Source organism: Octopus bimaculoides, chromosome 3, assembly GCF_046866305.1.
Source record: "Octopus bimaculoides isolate indiv1 chromosome 3, ASM4686630v1, whole genome shotgun sequence".
Classification (NCBI taxonomy): Eukaryota; Metazoa; Mollusca; class Cephalopoda; order Octopoda; family Octopodidae; genus Octopus; species Octopus bimaculoides.
This window is the reverse complement of record NC_142930.1, coordinates 30,831,836-30,855,732: the sequence shown is the minus strand read 5'-3', so window position 1 is coordinate 30,855,732 and position 23,897 is coordinate 30,831,836. Positions and strand designations below refer to the sequence as shown.

The 23,897-nt window shown below is 37.5% G+C and overlaps 1 long non-coding RNA gene across 1 annotated transcript; it reads right to left on the bottom strand.

The window, feature by feature from the left end:
- Positions 1-307: 307 nt before the first annotated feature.
- Positions 308-7,162, bottom strand: LOC149136490 (uncharacterized). The gene is made up of 2 exons (XR_016240995.1): positions 6,428-7,162; positions 308-623 (listed from the first exon to the last, which is right to left on the bottom strand). It is a non-coding gene; the product is annotated as an uncharacterized LOC149136490 (long non-coding RNA).
- Positions 7,163-23,897: the final 16,735 nt, after the last annotated feature.

Below are 23,897 nucleotides of genomic sequence, written 5' to 3'. Positions count from 1 at the left end.
CACATTGTTGTCAGAGAAAGTGAGAGGGAGCGAGAGTGAGGGAGAGAACGAGAGAGAGAGAGAGGAAGAAGGGAGAGGAAGAGAGAGCATGTGGTAAAATGTGTTTGGGAGAATGAAATAGCTGAAGGAATTGAGAGAAGAAATGAAAGAGACGAAGAGAAATAAACGAATAAATGAAAGACAAGAATCAGGTGGCGAATATTGCGAAAGAAAAAAAAAATATTTGCGGAAGAGAGAGAGAGAGAGAGGAGAGAGAGAGAGAGGAGAGAGAGAGAGAGAGAGAGAGAGAGGAGAGAGAGAGGAGAGAGAGAGAGAGAGAGAGAGAGAGAGAGATTTAAGAAAACAAAAACAAAAAAAGATCTGTTGAAGAGAGTCTGAGACGCGCCTGAAGCTTTCCATTTCTTCGTGGTCGAGAAAGTCATTCACACTAAACAATTGCTGTTCCGTTGTTACTTATCACTTCTGCTATTGTTGTTGATGTTTTATTGCTGTTTTGATGTTGTTATTGTTATCGTGTTGAATTTCATATCCCCATGGTTACTGCTATAGCGCTTGCTTAAAATGTAAGTCGGCCACTCAACTCGAGACAAATGTAAAATGTTCCATCTCTTTCGAATCCAGTCCTGAACAAAAAAAGCGAACACTGTAAAGTCAACCATTTCGATACAAAAAACACTCCACTGCGTTACTTGAATTTTATTTAAATGTTGAAAAGTAATAAAAAAAAAAACCCCTTCTCCCAAATATAATTGAACAAGAGTACGTATTATTTGAATACGATGAACATAGAGGGTATGCTTGCAATATATTTTAACTTCCTAAGGCGGCGAGCTGGCAGAATCGTTAGCTCGCCGGGCGAAGTGCTTAGCGGTATTTCGTCTGCCGCTACGTTCTGAGTTCAAATTTCATCGAGGTCGACTTTGCCTTTCATCCTTTCGGGATCGATTAAATAAGTACCAGTTACGCACTGGGGTCGATATAATCGACTTAATCCGTTTTTCTGTCCTTGTTTGTCCCCCTCTGTGTGTAGCCCCTTGTGGACAATAAAGAAATAAGAATCGTTAGCACGCCGGGCGAAATGCTTAATGGCATTTCGCGTGTCTTCACGTTTTGAGGTCAAATTCCGCCGATTCACTCCCTTCTAGAAATTGCTGGCTTTGTGCCAAAATTTGAAATCAATATATGTTAATGATCTTAGGTAGCGAGCTGGCGGAATCATTAGCAAGCCGGGCAAAATGCTTAGCATTTCTTTTTCGTCCGTCTTTACGTTCTGAGTTCAAATTCCGCCGGGGTCGACTTTGCCTTTCATCCTTTCGGGGTCGATTTGATCGACTTAGCCCCTCCCCCAATCCTGCTGCCCTTGTGCCAAAATCTAAAAACCAATATATTTTAACGTCCACAAAAGGCTGAAAGGAAAATGGCTTGTGATTGAATTTGAACTCTATACTGTAGGACAGTTTTCCTACATCACCTATTCGCCCAATTTAATCTTACTAATAATGGTTTGTAATTCAGGTAAGAGGCCAATAGTTTTGAGGGGAGGGCGATAATCGATATCATCGATTTCAATCTCATAATAGTCAGATTACTTAATGGTTTCATACCAGAAGTTGAGAACCTACTCCAACAATCATCAGAAATAACTGGAAGAATTGTATGGTTCTTTGAGCCCAAGAAATTTAATGACATGAGTTCTTTCTAAGCCTATCGAGTTCGCCCCTCTCGATAGTGCTACACTTATATACATACACGCACATGCATACGCATACATATGTATGCAGACATACACACTGTATGATAATAAACACGTAGCAAATAAGGAAAGGTCACCTATACAGGGGCGAGGAACCGCATCTGAATTTGATCTGAATATGACACTAATTCGCTTCCTATCCTATACTTTATGAAATGTTCTGACCTGAAAGTGTAACTCAGGTGTTACTCAGGTGTTGGAGTGGCTTACAAAGAGACCGCGGTGTAAAAACCATAACCACACAACGTGGTTATGGTTTCACAGATCATAGGCTTGAAAGCTGGTTTTCCTCAGCGGCCTTTTCCTAAAATATTTTGTTGTTTGTTCAAGTTGTCCATCAATGTTTCGTAGGCTATTCGAAGCACTGTGACTTACTTCTTGTTTGGGTTTACTTTTTACTTTCTTTTCTCTTTCTTCTCTACTGTCCCCGATCGCTTGTCACTCATTTCCGTCCTCCCTGTGTTTCTCATGGTCACAAGATGGAGTTGTACTACTAATTGTGATCGAGTGAGTTGACCACAAGTCATCGTCTTCGGAGCTGCAACCTGTGGTGCGACTGGTGATGCTTTGGAAACAAAGGTTCTTGGGACCAGTTGTTTTCGATTCTGCTTGTATTGTTGTTGATCTTGTTCTTGTTGCTGATTCTGCCTGTGCTGTTCTCTTTCTCCCATTCCCTTTCCAATTGGTCAGAAAATATTCAAATGGCTTTTACATCAACTTGTAACAGTTGTTCAAACAACCTTATCATTCTTCTTTCTGCAACCACAATGGAGGACAGCTGCGAAATATTTTTGTGGTCTTCGGAGTCATTAAGACTTATATGTCCATAAAAAGCCCATCCGACTTTCATTTCTGATCATGCCAGCGCTTACCTACAGATCATACTATGCTAGAAAGGTGACGACAAGACAAAGGTCAGCGTGGCTGTCAATGTTCTTCGCAGTAACCCTCCTGTTGCATTCTACCATTTATCGGGGAACCAGCTAAATCTGTTTTTGTTTTTTTTTCACCTAGTTTTCAGTTTTGAAGGCCAGGCACTCACTCTCATATGACATGTCATGATCAACAGAGGAAACATGGAGTTACACAGATTTAGGATTCCTTCAGGTATTCGAGTGAGGGCAATGGCTGCACTCTTCCTCATTCGCGAAGCAGAAGTAATTCACTTTCCTCTATGCTCGTTCTTAAATAAATCTCTCAGACGAGGAGGCACTTTCATCAGGGAAACGTCACAGTCACATTTTTGTTTCTCTTGTAGCTGAGTAATGTCATTGCGGCGAATTAGCAGAATCATTAGAGCGTCGGATAGAATGCCACGCAGTATTTATTCCGACTCTCAGCATTTAATGTTTAAATCCAGCTAAAGTTGATTCCACCTTTAATCCTTCCGGGGTCGATAAAAAGAGTAGCAATCTAGGATGCTGGATTGGCGGAGCTGTAAGAACAGATGCCTCTCAGTATTTATTCCCGTTTCTCGCCTTCTGAGTTCTCACCCCGCCATGACCTAAATGTTAAGTTGACTTAATTCAGTATCTGGTTTAACACTACCACCTTGGGTGCTTTCAGCAAGAATTCGGGCCAGGTCTCCGGTTTGAGGACACTTTCCTCTTTCCCTTCCATCTGTCTCAAAGGCCTTGCAAAAGGTCATGGGTATTGCCTTCCCTCCTGACTAAAACAGTAAAACAACTAATACAAAAATTGTTGTCAATTTTATTTGTGTCGTGTAAATATATTGCTAAAATTCTTTGTTTACTTTTATTTGTGCAGTGTAAATTTATTGTTGAAATGTCGGTATATTTTTCATTTAACAAAGTCTATATTCAGCCTGTTTAATTGAGTTTCTTTCTTTTTCTCTTTGTACTTAGTGTTGTTCTGTTCATTAACTCTTTTCCACACCTCTAGAACAAGAAGCCATATTGAAATGAATGTAAACACACGAAATGAAATGTATGCCTAAGAAGCAGATGATTTTTTTTTGTCTAGCTCAGGAATTGCCTTAAACAAAAAAGGTCTGTTTTTTTTATTTAGACACATTGTATTATAATAGTTGTATTTCGTGTGTTTATTTTCATTTCAATATGACTTTTTGTTCCAGATGTGTGGAAAAATACTAATGAACACAAAACTAAAACTTCGGCTATGTTTTACAACTTATGTTTTCAGAATTTGCCCGTTTAGCATCTTCGGTTTTGTCTGAACTTCAAAGCCTCTCACATTCTCTGAATAGTTCACCATTAACTGTAGCCAGACTTCTGGTGTGGTTTATATTTTGGTTTTCTGTGTTATTGTCTTCGATATTCTCCTCTCAACTCAACATTCTTCTTGCATTCTTTCAGTTCATTCAACATCTTATAATAAGTTCTCGTTACTGACTTGGACAACCATAAAACACAGGATTTGCTGGCGGCGACAGATGTCCTTACATCGGATATTTCCAGCCGATTGTTGGATTTTAGACAAGGACAACTCTTCATTTTCCTCTTTTTCTTTTCTTGTTACATTCGTTGGTTTCTAACTTCCCTCCGTATTCCATCTCTTCTCTTTCGTTACCAGACGAGAAGGAATTGCTACTTGTTCCTGTGCTGGAGAAGATCTTTCAATCCTCATGGGATACTTTTTGACCACTCAGCACTGATGACAGTGAAAACGTTGAGGTTCTGGTTCCCTTTATTTTCACTTTGGCTATCATCGGAACTGTTATCGGTGGTTTTCTAGAAACACCAGTAGCAATGTGCTGTTGCGAGTTACCTCAGTGTTTAGCACCTGTCTATACTGTATCACCCATTTGACAATAACCCAAGTGGCAACATCAGTTCCAATATCCTTGGTTGTGACCCTTATGTTTGTTTTCCCTATATGCTGCGGCTTGAATCGTAACAAGTGTGACGAACCAGCTCCTCCTGTCTCCTCGTTTCGTAATATGTCTCAAAAACTAGACATGTTCTTCACCCGGTCAATACCATACACATCTTCGAATGTCTCTTTTTCGGGAATAGGAAACTTCCTTTATACCCCGCCCCACGAAATACGTAACAACCCCCCTCGTCTATTCCCGTAACTTCTCTTCTGCGCTTCTTCCTTTTAGAGATTGATCGATGGCCTCCAAAGGAAATATTGTTGTTATTGTTCGTGGTGTGGGGGTGTGTTTTTCTTAAAACCATTTAAATTTTCTTTTTCACTTGTCAAATATCTCTTTCTTGGCGATAAATATCTCTTTGTTTATAACTAATTCCGAACCCTTTGTTAATAAAAAAGACCCACCACCACCACCACCAAAAAATCACTTTTCCATCCAGTAATTCTGGAAAATTATATTCTAAGTGGAGCTCTGGGAAATGCATGCATCTAGGCAAACGACACCAACAAGAATAGTTTCTAACATAGACACAAAACCTAGTATCATAAATCTATGTATTTGACTCTTTGATTCATCGGAAGGAAAACAAGCGAATTTGACACTGGCGAGATTTGAACGCAGAACATTAAGAATCAGAACAAAAAAAATCAAGAAAATTTCCCGATGCTCAACGATTCTGTCAATTCGCCACTATCTATACTTTTAACGATATTTCAATGATTTCTTATATTAGAAAAAGGACCACATTATCGGAGAGAGATATAGTTAATCAATTCAAACCCAGCACTTTATTTTATCGAATCCAAACAAAATTGACTTTGCTAGTATTCTGAAGGTAAAACGATATGAACTAAATACAGTAAGAAATTGTATGTCACTTCTCCAATATTGCCGTTCTATCATCCAGCGGTAATAAAACTTTCTAACATTCAAGAACTGAAATTTTGAGTATGGGACTCAAAAGGGACTTATTTTATGGAGTCCAAAAGGAGCAAAGGCAAAGTCGACTTCGGTGGAATTTGAAATCAGAAGAAACGCCGCCAAGCATTTCTTACAAGCAATTCTGCCAGATAGCCGCTTTGCTCAGTAGTAATAACAATTCCTAAAATAGGTACAAGCCCATATACCTTGAGAAGTATGAAATTTCACAAGGCCCAGTAATCACCTGGTGTTTATTTTACTGACCCGGGTGGTTGAAAGGCGAAATCAGCTGTGATGGGAATAGTATTCAAAATATAAAGAGAGGAAAATAAATACCGCCAGGCATTTTCTTGGTGTTCTACCGATAAGCCTACAAGAAAATTTTGGTTTCTATTCAGCTAGGTACAAAGCCCATACGATTTATATCAATCATTTCACGTAAGTATGTGTAGGCAACACTATCTGAAACAGGTTCGTAGCCTGCAAAATATTTGTTGGGAGTCAACTACAGTTATCTCCCCTGTCGAATGTTCTAGAACATTCCAAGCAAACATTGGTTAGCTACCCCTTTGCAAGCATACAAGGCGTAACTACTAAACCACACACATGAGGGCGTTAGAAGCAATATCACCTACTTAAGATCGATTTCTAATTGAATTTCTCTCTTCTTCTCTAAGACGCGACGTGGTCAACATCGGAGAGAGAGCCAGGCACACGGATTCGATATTCTTTGCTACCAGCAACTCGCTATGGTATTCTATGCCTAGTGCCTGTCTGAAAGTAATTATTGTAGTTTGAATTCCTCTTATTTTCTCACTGTCATCGTGGAACATGGCAAGATGTTCAGAACCTTTTACTTCAATCCCAGATAACTTTATTGAACGTCGTGTACTCACAGTATGAATCCGTTTGTTACGCATCTGAATAAAACTTTGGATACGAAATTGTTCCCGCATGGACACAAGTGTTGTTGTTATTGCACAGAGGTATCTTACATCCATTGGATTAATGACTCAGTCCATTCATTAAAGTGTTGATATCTTCATTAGCGACTTCCCTCGCTAAATATGCATTTAATTTAGGTTTCTGTAAAGTAAAGCGGAGAGAGAAAGTTTCCCTTGGATAAGGTGGTAGTCTATAACAGCAAATGACCTTCAACAGAAGGAATTGAACTTTTAATTATATTCCAACTATACTCTGGGTCTATCTTACTTACTGTGCTGCTATTGTTGCACAGAGTAGCGAAATCTGTCATTCTATGATACTTTGGTGAATTTAGCTCTTGTCTTGGCCTGGGACAGAGCGATGTCGATGACAATAAGAAGCGAAACACTGAATCGCTACCTGTACGTTATCTTGTTTAATCTATCAACCATCGGTAAGGAATTTCCTATTGTGGTATTTATGATTTTTCTAAAAGCGTTTGAAGTGTGATTGAAGGAACTCCGCGTCAATTGAAACTCGAAACATGGCTGCCTCCCGCGAAAGTGCTTTCCTCTTTCAACTTCTCACCCTCTTCACCTGCTTAATCAGCCATCAGCCATCAATCAGCCTGCCAGCTAAAACTGTAGCTGGTCTAGTCTGTAAATAGATTGGTTTGAGTCTACAGGAAAATATTTATAACATATTCAATTATGAGGTTATCAGTAAGTCATGTGACCTGACCACTTCCATAGCGTGATTGTCTGCTTACGTCAGTATGCAGTGATGGCACGATGATATTTGCGTGTTTGTGCTAATGGAGTATATGTTTGTGTGTATGTGTTTGAGAGAAAGAAAGAAAGAGAGAGAGAGAGAGAGAGACGTACGTGTGAGTGTGTCTTATGTGTTTTTATTTTGGTTTTGAATGTGTCTATGAGGTAGGTTTATGTGTAAAACAATGCTTTCTTGTGTGTGTCTGTATCGGTGTGTGTTTGTTATAGTGTAACCTGTTTATAGTATTGTATACACGTATGTGTATACAATATGCATGCATGTATGTACATGAATATATATATGCGTGTGTGTGTGTGTGTATTTATGCATACACATATACATACACTTACACAGACTCAGACATAGACACACACACATATGTAAATGTAAATAAGCACACACACACACACACATAAATATATATATATATTGAATATATATATATATATATATATATGTAAATATAAGTATATATATATGTACACACACACGCACATACACACACGCACACGCACATACATACACACACGCACAAAGTATGATATCAAAAGTTGACAGTCTGTTCTATGTTTCATCGTTGGTTTTTCACAGCTTCCATGAACAACCAATGGTGAAACTCAGAGAAGGCTTTTGACTTTTGATATTTAGGTGAACTCACAACAATCGAGTTCACCTAAATACTATAGAATGATATATTTCACTACTCCGAGCAGCAAAATGAAACAGACCTGGGGTATCGTTGTGGCATAAGTAAAAATTCAACTCCTGTTATTATATTATTGCAATATAATTAGTTAGAGAGATTAAATAATTCAGAGACAACATTCACAAGATCTGTTGATGAGTCCGCAATAAAACTGAAACATCCAAAAGTTTCTTTTGTGGTTTCTGGAAAAATGAAAATAGTGCTGAAAATCTTTCCATTATACCAACCCCCACCTTCGACCTTCTTGCGTCACTACCTGTAAGCCAAGTCCCTCATGTCAACGCCCTGTACCATCAGTCTCCGATCCACGACTCGCCAACTAATCTGAATTATAATAATAATCCTGCTAATATAAACGCGAACACCAATGACTCCCCAGAAATTGAACTATTATCCAATAATAACTCCCCAAATAATAAATTTAAATTATTAGAAAATATTGGGTGTAATTACTTAGACAAAACATCTTGTCCGCTTCCGGCTCGATGTTTAGAGCAAAACGTGGTTTACAAGTGAGATGTTATTGCAGAGACCAATACTTACACTTATACTGGCTGCTCCGTAAATCTTAAGGGACGCTTACGCAAATTAAGACATTGGGCTAGCAGGACGTCTCTAGCCACGAAGATCTGGGAGATCAAAGGCGACATTGTTAAATTTGATTTAAGTTGGGACATCATTAGGGTCGCTAAACCGTACTTAAACAATAGATACGGATGCAAACTTTGCTGTATAGAGCTATTTGAAATTTTAAGGAGATCTAATAGTGAAAATCTACTAAATGATAAACTAGACCTTCGCCTTTCTTGTATACATAAGGTTACCCGCACATTTAAATTCTTTAACGACATTAAACAACCTTGATAATAGCCTCAAACCTAGGTCCAATTCTATTTTACCATCTGTCTCGTGGACTCTTTCTTTACGAGACATCCTAGCCTCATTGTTTTTCTTTTCTCCCACTTTACCAATGTCTTTCAATCGCTCTTAATATACTTGGTTACTGTTCTATACTGGAGGAACATACCTTTCTATCTGTCGTGTACCCGGTTCTATGCAATAATGATCACAACGATACTTTATCTCTAGTAGCAGCCTCGCAAAAGTGGTAACAAACAAACACACACACACACACACACACACACACACACACACACACACACACACACACACACACACACATGTATATATATATATATATATATATATATATATATATATATATATATATATATATACTTTGTTAGCCTTCGGCCCAGGTCATGTCTAGCTTAATAGCACCACCTGGCAAATATATATATATATGTAGAGTGTTAGGTGTGATGTACAGAATTAAATATTGGAAAAAAGAGTCGTCAGAATTTTGGAATAACTTCTTTCATTTATTTTATACATATATTAGCGCTTTCGTTCAACTTTCGAACTTCTCAAATATAATTCTGTGAAAATACAGAGATCTTGCTTATTTATATAAAAACAGGAGTTTTGGGGGCTTTTGTTTATATATATATATATATATATATATATATATATATATATATATATATATATATATATGTATAGGCGCAGGAGTGGCTGTGTGGTAAGTAGCTTGCTTACTGCGCATGCGTCGGTCTATTCGCTGTGCTGCTTTTTGATGAGTCGGACGGAACGTTTTGTGCTGCTTGGCAGCGGTTTGTCAGTGGGTGTTATATCGGTTGAAAAAATGTATTCAGACCTTAGCGAGTATGAGCTGTCCTCAGCGGAGGAGGAGCTTGTTAAGGCGGTAAATAGAATGGACAAGCATTTGGAAAGAGTAAAGAGTTTTGCTGAGGCTGCAGAGGTGAAGAAAAGGGAGATGGACCCAGCCGGACTGAAGGAGCTGAGTAAGATGACACAGAAGGTGGGCGGTGACGTAAAGTTATTACCCACGAAAAGGGTTATGAAAAATATGGAAGACCATTACTTACAAGGTGTACTCGGTGGAGAGTAGGAAGGTGGAACAGATGGCGATGGAAAAAATAGAAAAGGCATTGAAAAGACTTTCGAAGGAAGTGTCATACATAGCGAAAGGAAGTGTCATACATAGCGAAAGGAAGTAGATATAGGACGGTGGTTGTCCGGTTTGGGATAGCAGAGGGGGCAAAGAGGCTGGCGAGTGCGACGGTGAAAGCGGAGGAAGTGGTACTTCTACCCACGTATCTTGGAAGAAAGACTTCTAAGGTGAGGGTAGAAGGAATTCCACTCGATATAGAAGTGGCTTGGGTTGCGGCAGCCGTCCTCGTTGGAAGTGAGGAGGAGGTGGCTGTCCTCCAAGCCACGGAAACGGAGGACGGAGGACGGAGAGGAAAAACACTGGACCTCATTATACAGACTAAATTCCATGTGTAGATTCTTTTAAATTTTGAAAATGAAATATATTTTAATAAACATTAAACGTTATAATCATTGAATGTACACCTTTTTTTGGACACCCTGAACGCTGACAATAATTTTCAGAGGTGAAACCAGGATCAATGGGAGCTGAAATCGGGACCACGTAGGTCTCAAAAGGCACATCAGTTGGGTTCAGTATTAAGAGACTGTGATTCCCCTCTCCTCACTCCTCACTAGCCAGAGATATTTTACTTGATAGAACATGCATACAAATATTGTCAAGCAGAACAGAAGCATTTAAAAATACATTTAACTTCATGTATTTTTTATGTTCTTTTAGTTGTTTCAGTCATTTGACTGAAGGGTTTTAGTCGAACAAATCGGCCCCAAGAACTTATTACTTATTCTATCGATTTCTTGGTGAACCGCTATGTCACGGGGATGTAAACACATCGACACCGGTAGTTAAGCGGTGTTGAGAGGACAAACACAGCCACAAAAACACACACAGATATATATATACATGACAGGTTTCTTTCAAGACACCTGCCTAAGGTGCCACGCAGTGGGACTGAACCCGGAACCAGGTGATTGGGAAGCAAGCTTCTTACCACACAGCCACGCCTTCGTCTATTGTTATAAAAAAAATATTTTATTCAATTACCAGTTCTTTCATATTTTCCACTTGAAACTACTTTTCTAAGAAATTCATTATCATTTTTAATTTTCTCAAAAATTCTGAGCAGTTTAGTAGAACGTTAATTTTAGTCATCAGAAGACCTTTGACTATAGTTTCTGCCATACATCTAACCTCACATTATTTATTACAGAAAACACTTGTTCAATTGGTGTAGAAGTAACAGGAAGACAAAGAATGTATTCTACTACAGTACTAAGATTTTTTACTAAAATGAAAGAAGTATCAGTTGAGCACTGGGGTCTATGTAATCTACTTACCTCTCCCACGAAATTGTTGCTTTCCAATCTTTGGTTGATCTTAACTGCAGCTCACTGCTGAATACTGGACGAAAATGTCTTCAGAATTTAACAACACAGTCTTCCACCTGTTTAAAATTTCCTTTCCATAGCTCTAGGTACGAAAGACATCTTTCATAAAAAATTTAAAATTCTGTCTTCACCCTTTCAGTGCTTTCATCATTTCTCAGCAAGGCCTTTGAATGTTGAGACATAAATTCACCGTTTTTGCCTTTCTTCTATATTTATAATCTGATTTTGCATTTCTAGTTTGATAACGGTTGCGTTGGAATTGCCTTTCTCCATGGCCAGAATCGATTTGTTGAAAAGGTTAAGCTGTCCATTTACAAACCATAAATATATTTCTCCAAAATCCTTTTCAAAGAATTGTTTTATCAGTTTTGAGCAGTGTTCTTGGGAATGAGAGTAAGATTTTATGCCTGCAAAAATATTAAGAATTCTTTCAACTGCTGGTAGCATTAAAAAGATTTGGTATCACTATGTAATAGCTTTCTGTATTCTACTCCAGCAAAATGACAAAATTGTCTTAGCTGTGTTACACGAACTGTGTATATGTGAAAATATTTGGAAGTTTTCACAATTAGTGCTTTGATATCAGTTAGTAATATATCAAAAGCAGTCTGAAGACAGCTGTGCGCAATGCGTGCAGCTTGTCCAATGCAGACAAGGCCCCTTTCAAGTTGGGTTTTTAATCGGTTAAATATGTTGCTCTTGCCTTTTTGTTGTACACCACCAAAATTTGTGTTGCTATGGTTTCCACAAAAATCCAATGACTTTTCTATCAACCGATGATTGTCAATAGCCGACACTAAGGCATTAATCAAGATCTCAGCCGTCTCAACTGAAACAGTTTGAATATCCAAAAATTTGACTCGTACCTTTAACCGAGAATGTAATATCGAATAATGAAAAATATATTAACATCTTTTCAGTTCGAAGTATCCATAGAAATTGTCACAAAATTTAACCCAGCTAGGTCTTTAGAAGCTCGGATTTAGCCGTTGGGGTAAATATATTTAAAATAACGCAAGACGAAAGTTTGGCTCAAAATGTTTTGAGACCAACTTTAATGAACAGTCGGATGTCTTGAAGCTCAATTTATGAGAAATAACATGAATAGCAAAAGTGGCTTCCCGAGCGGCAGAGAGACGCTTCAATTCGATTATTTCTGACTTTTTATGAGTTTCTGAAAGTGATAAGCTAGCAAGAAAACTAGTTTTGCGCCTTTGAGGTTTCAAATGATCTTTGATAAAAGATTTGCCTCTATGCGCCACAGAGAACTCTGCAAACAATGATCACATTTTACTCTGCTACCACAAAGTTTGTTTTAGTTCTTGAGTTCTTTCGCAAAATATAAACACTCTTTTAGGCATTGTAAAAATAAAGAAAAATTTTTTATGGGAAATATGCAAGAGATATCAAAGTAAAATGAAATATGTAATGTGTATAGTTATTCGGTTTAATCTGGGACGCGCCAACACTAGGAGATATTCGCGCAGTCAATAATATAGTAAGAAAAACAGCGATCGAATTGCTTATTCATGAAACAAGGTAAATCCCAAAGTCCATTGTGTATGCACAGCCAAAACTGCCGATGTGAATATTCGCAGGAGAGGTGTATGTTTACATAAATATGTGATCTGAAGGAATTTAATCTGCTCATTTTGAAAGGTCGTGCTGCGTATACATATTTACCGTTATTGTTATACATCAAAGGAAGGCGGCGAAGTGGCAGAATCATTAGCACGCAGGACAAAATACTTTGTGGCATTTCTTCCGGTTTTACGATCTGAGTTTACATTCCTTTGTACTGAGGTCGACTTTGCATTTCATCCTTGCGGATTCGATAAAATAAGTTCCACTTAAACACTGGGGTGAATGTGATCGATTTTCCCCCCTCCCATAAAATTTTCTGGTTTTGTACCAAATTTAGAAAGAGTTGTTATACGTTAAGTGAAGTGAAAGAGCAACGTGCGAGAATCGAAACCCTGTTACTGGCACGTACTGCATGACACTCGACAAAAAGTGGGTGAACAGGATGCTGAATTAGTTTTGTTTATTTCTTGTATATTACTCTAGAAGAATAACGAGCAAACACATGAACATTAATAGGATTTGAACTTGAAAACGTTTGTGTCACTCGTCTAAATATATGTGTTTCAGTGAAGAATCGTAAGCTCTCTTTTACACCTGGTGCCAGTTCTCTACCTCTCTGTGTCAGCTCGACGACCCTTGAGACATAGCGTTATAAATGGCTTTCTAAATGAGTTTCACAAACGACACTGTATGGCCTCGTTATCTCTGAAAACAAAGTAACTAATTATTAAAATTACTTTTCGCATCATTGCCGAGAAAATTCTGGTAAACCAAAACGAAGTAAAAGAAGCAGTACCAATAGTTTTACAGAGTAATTAAATTCTTCCTTTCGGTCGTTTCATCTGAAGTCTGCAGGTTCAGATGTTATTATTTATTTCTATTATTCCTCTAAATTTGGTTGTATTTCTTCTACGTTTTCTGAGGCTGTTATTGTTTTTCATTTTATTTTATTGCTTGTTGCTTCTGTTGTTTTTTTTCTCATTTCTTCTGTTCTTTTAATTTTCGTTGTTCTTATTGTTGTGTACTACTACTACTACTACTACTACTACTACTACTACTACTACTACTACTACTACTACTACTACTGCTGCTGCTGCTACTACTACTACTACTACTACTACTACTACTACTACTACTACTACTACTACTACTTTTCATCTTCCGCCGTCTTCATATTATTTACGATTTGAATAGAAATGTCACCTTTCATCCTTCCAGAGTAGATAAAATAAAAACTAGGCAAATATTCTAATTGAACCAATCGGTTAAAGTCCTTGCCTGACCCCAGAATGCGTGGCTTTATGCCAACGTCAGAAATCGTAGAGTAAATAATGGCGTCAAATTTTGGCGCAAAGCCAGCATTTTTAGGGGAAAGGGGTTAGTCGATAACATCTAACTCAGTATTTGTGATACTTTAGTCAGTCGATTCCGAAAGGATGAGACGCAAAGTTCACCTCAGCGGGATTTGAACTCAGAACGTAAAGAGCCGAATATATGTTGTTAAGTATTTTGCTCGACGTGCTAAGGATTCTGCCAGCTCGCCGCTTTATTTGTTTCAAATTTTGGACCAAAGCTAGTAATCGACTCTAGTACTCGAATGGTTATTCTATTCCCCTCGACAGAATGAAAAGCAAAGTCCGCGGTAGGATTTGAACTCAGAGTGTAAAGAGCCGGAACAAATGCTGCAAAGTAGTTTTTCTGGCGCTCTAACAATGTTCCTAGATAGCAGCAATAATAGAAATAACATTCTGGTTATCACGATCGCCAGATGCACCTCAGTAGGCGCCTTTCGCCTTCTCAACTCCTCCGGTTTACAAACGAAAGTGCAGAGTAGGCCCATTTAAATTGGCCATCCTCTCCACACGCACCCACCTTTCAACAAATTTACTGGGTGTGGGGGAAAAACTTCCCTCTCTACTCTCACTTTCCTTTTCAAGTGGAACTCGAAAAAGTCAATGAGGGCTTGACCGAAGAGGAGAGTATGTCTTCAGTCCTTTCAATCTTGTCCACCACACTACCTCCTTCGCCATAGCCACCAGACAGAGGAAACCTGCCTTTCCTTCCTGACCAAAGGAAAACAGTGGGGTGATCTTCACGATGGACTCGGCTGATAACCGGATCCGTCCTACACGTGATAACAACTGTTCCTCAAAGCTCCACAAGTCAGTAATGAACGGACACTGGATGAGTGCATGCAGGACGGTTTTGTCACCCTGCGAACTCCTCGGACAGGTCCGTCTGACAGCACTTACGTGTCTGTACAGCTTGTCTCGAACCGGCAGAGCTTCCCGGTAGCACTGCCAGGCCAGGGAGTTCTTGAAGTTATCCATAGACCACCGGCCCGAAACTCCTCCGGAAAAGATCAGTTGCTTGACCCCCCCACCCCGACTCTCAGAGTTTCCCCGAGGACGTCGTCGCTCTTGCCCGCCTCTAACCCCTTATGAAACTCCATGGTGGAACTTTCACCTTCCGCGTTACCCGACTGGCAGAAAGCTGTGAGCACTTGCCGACACTCCAGGTGCCAAGCACCCTTTCGTGGTCTACGTTTGATCCAAAACTGTAACTCTGTCAATGATACGAGCTGTCTACGCATTATCAGCCACGGCATGTCCAGTCCTCCACTCAGCGGTTGTTGAAAGCAGATGGACCGTCTGACGAGTGGAACACGACCTTTTAACAGAAAGCGGAAAAGCAAGCGCTCCAGCTCGGTCAGTCATGAAGCAGGGCAAGAGACGACGGACAGGCGGTAATAGATGACGGAGCGATGTACGCATTCGTCACCTCCGCCCGACCTTTCAGGGACAGCTTCCTCTTTGCCCATTGAAGAATTGATCAAGAGCCAATCTCGCAATGCCACCCCTAAGCGTCTCAATAATGATAATAATATTAAATGCCTGATGCAGTACCAGGTATTGGCTCTCATGGCTTTTGATCTTAACTGATTGGAAGTGTTATCATGTACATTGTTTTGTTTTGGTATAAAAGATGAACTACAGCAAATATTTTGCTCAATACCACATATTTGCTTGTCAGTTGTTTGACTTTAACCAGTTGAGCATGTCCCTGAGTGGCTGACGATATGTGCATCTCTGATCACAAGCAGAAGTAGTTGGGGAGCATCGTAGCCATGTGTTGAGAGGAATTTTTTGAGGTTTGAATAATTTACGTCTGGAAACATGTGTGTTTAGTTCATCACCCTTAAACAACTCTTTTTCAGTGACCTTTTAAGCAGGGTGGCTACTCAACTTGAAGAAAATTTTAACTGGGCCCCACTTGCATGTGCTTGGTGTACCCTTATCAGACGGGTAGTCATGACGGGTATATTGGACTTCGTATATTTGACCCCAGTGTCACTTTGATGGCATGCACTGCTCTCTCAATAATAATTATAATAATCCTGTCTACTAAAGGCACAAGGCCTGAAATTTTGGGGAAGGGGACTAGTCGATTACATCGACGCCAGTATTTCACTGGTACTTATTCTATCGAGCCCCCGAAAGGATGTAAGTCAAAGCCGAACTCGGCGGAATTAATAATAATAATAATAATAATAATAATAATAATAATAATAATAATAATAATAATAATAATCATGAAGAACGGCAGTAGCCCAACATGTGTATGTAAACAACAAAATAAAACCATTGACCATGTCTCTATGTGCTGTCTTCTTGCACCTACAGAGTATCTCAACAGGCATGATAGAGCAGCACAATACTCACTGTCCCGTGATAAAAACTGGTAGGAACACAAATGACCTCAGTTTAAACTGACAGATAGATAGATGCGAATAGGCCGGGCTGATTGCTACCCAGCTCAGATACTAGGAAACCTCAAAATGGCAGAAATTCAAAAGTTAGTGCTCATGGGAACTGCCCATATCCTACGTAAAATACTATCCATGTAATCTCAAAGTTTAAAACAAACTTATTATTTTCTTATGTTTTCTTAAACATTCTCTTGAACAATACTACGTGCAAAAACCAAATATATGACACCCTAAACACACAGACACACATACACATATCTAACGAAAAAGTATTTCGAAATTCTCCACGTTAGATAATATTGAAAATAGAGGAGAAATGCACTGAAGTGTTTATAAAACTTTATGATGGAAATGGCATGTTCATATAATCCACCGGTTTCACGTTTTAAAATATATTCTTAATTAATGACGTCGTCCGGAACAAGTTATTACTTACATTAGGTTTCCAGATGCAGAAATAAAATTATCATTTTGAAACACTGTGTTTGTTTAAAACAAACTTCCGAACTTTCGGAGATGTTAAACATATTCTTCAGCTGGATCGCTCATGATGTTTAACTCTTAGCACTGTTGTTGTTGTATATAATTTGGCATTAGCTAAAAATTCCTTTCATGATTGTAGTTATCTTTTGCTTTGTATGTGTTTCTAGAATCTGATTTATCTTGGCGTCCTTTTTAGTATCTTACATTTTAAAGAATAGTATATAGGCCTCGTTGTTTCTTTGAATGTGAGAAGAGACATATGGTAACATTTTCATTTCAGGTGTGTTGTTTTGTTTTGCTTGCTTTCGTATCTGGACACCAAGTTATATCCTATCATCTATTAAGGATGGTGAATGATATACATGTATCTTTAAGTTCTTGAAATTGTTTATCGTGTGTGTTTGAATCGAACCCAGTAAGCATGTGCATAATCTAATTTATATAATTACTTTCTCGGAACGTGAAGGGAACAATATAAGACGAAATGAAATGACATTAAAAAACGAATGCATTAAGAGTAAATTCGATTTCCTGACTACTGAGAATTATCTTTTAATGAATATATTGATACATATCTGCTGGCAACAGTCAAATGAATTAAAAAAAATTTCTTTTTTATCAATATAGTGACGGAACATCTGAAAAACGACAAATAAATATAGAGTCTAAATTCATTGAAAAATATTGACCACGCTTAAATATGCACAATTATATTTATTACTGTTATTAAATGAATAACATTAATATTCTACTTTTATTACCTCCCACTTACTACCGTAACTTTTAACGCCATGCATTTGTAACTTCCGTTGTTTATTGTCAACATCTACTTATAAAATTATAAAATAATAACTACGTTTCAAACAACAGCTAGTTATCAAATTATGAAATTATAGCGTTATAGATTATAACATCCATTAAGTTTCACATCCTTAAAGATGTGAAACCGATGATTACATTTCCATCAATGTTTTATCATAAAGATTGCAGCACATTTTCTTTTCTATTTCCAATATACATACATACATACATACATACATACATAGGATCTATTTTAAAACGGGGGCCACATTTTTCATTAATGTTTTACGTAGTGTTTTTGGTACGGAAAGACTTTCAAACTTCGTATACTTATCTATTTTGTATTATAGAACAGAAAAATATTTTTGTATTCGAATTTATTTTATGTAAAAAATTGTCTTATTTCGATAATTTCAACCAATCACTGACAAGTATTCAGTTGTTTACATTTACTCCTTTGGCTGATTAAGCGGTGTAAAGCGTATTTAATCTCCATACCTTCGTTTTATTTGCTTTTTTCATTTTAAATTTGCTTTAACCTTAACCCTAACCCTAACCCTAGGGTTAGGGTTAGGGTTAATTGTTTCAGAATCGTTTGTTTATGTAGTCGGCACTTAATGTATATCGGCTGAATGGACGTCAGTGATTGGTTGAAATTACAGAAATACGACAACTTTAACACGGAATAACTTATGGATTTCTTTTTTTTTTAAGAAGACTAAGAGAAAAAGATGTTTTATATGACACATTCTACCAGTGTTCCAAGTTTCAAAGTGTTTCGTTAATGAAAAATGTGGCCCCCGTTTTAAAAAAGATCCCATACATACATACACACACACACACACATAAATACATACGTACGTACGTACGTACATACATACATACATACGTATATATATATATATGTATATATATATTAGAATATATATATATATATATATATATATATATATATATATATATATATATATATATATATTAGAAAAAATAAGGTACTCAGAGACTGGTTGGTTGTACATTTACAGATTTTTATTAATATGTCACATGTTTTTTAAAAGCGCTTGCATTAGAGCAGATGCAAGCTCTAATATATGATTTATAAAAACGTGACATATTAATAATAATCTGTAAATGTACAACCATCCAGATCTCTGAGTACCTTATTTCTTTGTAATATATAATACCTGTACATACCTCCAAACCTTCTAATATATATATATATACATGTTGTTATTTTCTTGTTGTTTGTATTTCTAATTGAGTAACGTTTTCTCCGTATTTTTTGTTGTTGGTTTGTCTTTGTTGTCGTACACATTCGCTTGCTATCTCCCAAAATATTTAATGAGCTTAGCTTACATTTTTGGGGCAAGCCAGATTTGAACAGTCAAGTGTAACCGGCCGAAACTGTAAGGATAATCTGGAAACTTGACTGATGAGAGAAGGTCACGAATGGCCCGTCCTTGTTTTGTCCTGTCCTTGTTGTTTTTCGTGTCCGTCTTCGTATCGTCTATCTGTTCAGATGTTTTATTGTCGCTTGTTGCATTCTTGTTCCATTTTTTGGGATTTATATATACATATAGCGGCGTACGTACATTTTGATCACCTTGTAAGTATATATATATATATATATATATATATATATATATATATATACATATAAATATATATGTGTGTGTGTGTGTGCGCGCACACACACACACACACACACACACACACTCATATATATATATATATATATATATATATACATACACATATATATACAGCTAGGTTGACAAACAGATAAATAGATGACTAAACAGATATATAAATAGATAATTAGAGACCTAGATAACTATGTATAACTAAATAAGTAGACATCAGTTAAAACTTTCTTTTAAGGAAAAGAAGTCACTCGTTATTATCACAAAGAATGCTTCAGACACAGAGAATCCAAAAATGACAAACAAATACTTGAGGAAAATGATAGGGGTAGCATTAAAAGGTTGCGGTTTGAAAGTAGAACATATTTGAACTGTGTTGATTGGAATTTGCTCAAATTTACGAGGCACTAAATTTAGAAACATCTAAATTTCATTATTGGTCAACCTGAACGATAAGAAAATATACACATGCATATGTACTCAGATATGTATACATATGTCTATGTATGTATGTATGTATGTATGTATGTATGTATGTATGTATGTATGTATGTATGTATGTATGTGTGTATGTATGTATGTATTCAAGTATATGTATGTGTATATATATATATATATATAAATATATGTATGGATATATGTTTATATGTATGTGTGAATGAACGTATGTATATTATATACACACACATATAAACACATTGATGCATGCACGCACTCATACCTGCGCGCGCGCGCGCACACACACACGTATCTATACATCTAGTCTTGTACTTTTGTTGTTCTTGTACTGTTCGAATTTACTTTTTGCTATATACATATGCTTACAAGTACACACGGAGTTACTTACACACACTTATATATATATATATATATATATATATATATATATATATATATATATATATATTTATATATACACAAATACGTACGCTCACATATAGATGTATGTTGTCTTCCAGTTTTAATTATTTGAAATCTTCTGTAAGGAAGGAGTTGGTTTCTAACAAGATATAAGACTCCATCGTTGGAATGTGGATAAGCAAAACACATTAACATTTTGAACTTGATAAAGTCGTGCATATTTTTACTATTCCGCTTACAGATTGTATTTGTAATGTGCAAATTAGCTGGGTGATTTCTTTTTGTGAAAACCCTAGCTTATCCAGATTGTCCCTTCGGTATTTACTGACAAAATTAAGTGCACCAATTATTATTAGTGTGAAAGTGACTTTATAATCTAGGTATAAAAGCTTGTGGCTTCCATGTAGTTGTCCGTAGTCTTCTCCTTTCTCTTTGATTTTTAAAGAGATATTCACATCAGCTGGGGCAGCCGACATTTATGATGATACATACTTTTCCTTGTCTGACAAAAATAATATCCGGCTGTTATGTTTACAATTGATAGAAGTTTTGATGGGAATGTTCCACTAATATTCCTTGTGTTGAAGTTTATGCATGTATTCAATAACAGGAGTAATCTCTACAATTATTACAGAACAGTCTTTTCATTAGATTGCATTGTATAGTATTTTAGTGACAACGTCATGTCGTATAGGGAGGTGGTACCGTGGTGACACTTTTGGGCAGCTATTTATTGATCACGTATGGTGCCTTCCACAGAAATGTGACATAACCTGAGGGCCTCAAGGACTTTATATACATACACATACATATGTATGATTATCTGTTTCTCTTTTTGATTCCTCACTACTTTCTCTCTCTTACAACCTTATTTCATCTTCCTGCTAATTGTCACGAATGCTCTCTTTCTCTTTCTCTTTCTCTCTCTCTTGCTTTCTGTTCTCTCTCTCTCTCTTAGTGCTTACATCTCCTCATAAAAATTTGCGAGCGTCGTCGATATCGTCAGGAAACACGAGCAGCAGAAGAAAAAAGGAAAAAAAGAAGAGAGAAAAAGAAAAATTAAATTATAAAAAAGAAGGTAGGAATGGAGAAGGGGAAATATGTACTGGACATTATTATTTTTCATCTTCCCCTATTTGTCTCTCCAACGGCTTTACTTTCATCATCTCTCCTCCTGTCTCTCAACGATTACTGATAATCGTAAAAATTTTCCAGTATCTTCGAAGGTTTGACACGAAAAGTCATTCTATTTATAAAAAATGTCTCTAAAACAATCTTTTAGTTACTCTTTGTTTACATTTTCTCATGCGCTCTGTCACTTCTTGCATTTCTTGAAATCAAATTTTTACAATTTTTCTCTTAACTTATAACCACGAAGAACCACGAAGCAATACCAGATAATGATAATTTCATCCAACAACATCAACGTTCTGTAGCTTCTTGCTTACTTTTTTTTTATGAAAGTTTTTTTTTCCTCCGTAGTGTTTCAGGAAAAAAAAAATGATGCTTGCTTACAATTGCTTTGAAAAATTTGTTTTCATCAATAATGTCACAGAAACATACAAAACATTTTCTGCTGCCAAACGCGTGTTCTGACGGTAGCAGAAACAGATAAATTGCGTTAACAAAAACTGCAAGTTAGTACTTCCAGAAATGTAACTCGCAGTAAACTTGAGGCTGATAATGAATGTGACACTCACCGTAAACTTAATGCCACCAGACAGGCTACCCATAGACAACTGGAGACACCTGATGAACTATAAGTTCGTCTTCAACATAATAATGCTAGATAAACTGCACATAGACACCATGAAATCTCACAACAGCTTCAAGCTAATGAAAAATCTCAAAGAGCAAGACAAGTAAAGATTTGATCCCGGCCATACACACATGAACCGTAGAAAAGATCTGCCTTAAACTAAGATCTTGGACATTGACTCTTCTTTTGAAAAAAAAGTCATTTCAGTTGGTATTTTGTCAAAAATTTGCAACTAGAGCTTGTCCAAGATCTGGAAACTAAGGACAAATGAAATGTGTTGTTTCAATGGAAATGTAATCTACCAGTTTCTGCGGATCAACCGGAATTCCCAAACCAGATTCTTATTGCCACTACTGAAGAACGTCAGAAAACATAACTCTGCTTTGCAAATGACTTCTTTTGGAGCCAACACCATAGGAGAAGGGGAATCCACAAGACTTTGTACCAAACTTTGGCATTGAAAGTTATTCAAACTGCAGAACGGGGCGTCACTGCATAGTGCCAAGGATCCCAGCATCGCCATCAAAATACAGGACCAGATACTGCAACAGCTTGGGCTTCAAGAGTCCACAGCTCTTTAATATCCTTCCAAAATGCATGGTGTGGATGTGTCTTTAAAGCAAAACTGGATATATTTCTTTTACGGGTTCCAGACGAGCCTACCTCACGGCAGGAAACACAGATAAGGGCAGCAGCATCAAACTCCCTCATTAATCAAATGCCACATATTAGAGGAGGTTCCAAATAATGGTGTAGATCAGTCAATGGTGGTGCTCCAGCATGACCGCAGCTTTGCAGCTGAGACCTTTTTAAAATATTAAAAATATTTAAAAATATTTAAAATTAAAATATGTAAAATATTTAAAATATTTAATTATATATATAATTATAACAAGATATTGGCTTTACGCCTCACCACGCACTGTAGAAATAGACGCCAAATGCCCTATTACCACATTAAATTCTCTGAGAATAGCACATTATATTGTAGGCGAGCAAAAGAAAAATAATGAATCAACAACTCTTCGGTTAACCGTACTAGTTGGTAAGCTTGACGGGCGGCACGGTCCACCTTAATAGACCGGCACCACGGATCCCCTTCGCCCATTACTGGCCTGCATGGGCGTTGGAACTCGGCCCTGGGACTGGTGGTTGCGGTCACCGAAAGTAGGGTCCCTGATGCGCAGCTACTTTGCTCCGGTGCGTGGTGAGGCATAAAGCCAATCCCTTGTTATAATTATGTATATAATTATAAAATATTTTGTAAAATTTACCTATGAGGTTTTTATTTCCGAGCTGACCACCTGGTAAAATTATTGATGATTTTACCCTTTATCTCTCTCTCTCTCTCTCTCTCTCTCTCTCTCTCTCTCTCTCTCTCTCCCTATTCTCTCTCTCTCTCTCTCTCTCTCTCCCTCTCTCTCTCTCTCTATATATATACATATATATATTGAGAGAAAGAGAAAGAGAGACAGACAGACACACACACAGACACAGACACACACACACACACACACACACACACACACACACACACACACACACACACACACACACGAGCTGGCAGAAACGTTAGCACGCCGGGCGAAATGCTTAGCGGTATTTCGTCTGCCGCTACGTTCTGAGTTCAAATTCCGCCGAGGTCGACTTTACCTTTCATCCTTTCGGGGTCGATTAAATAAGTACCAGTTACGCACTGGGG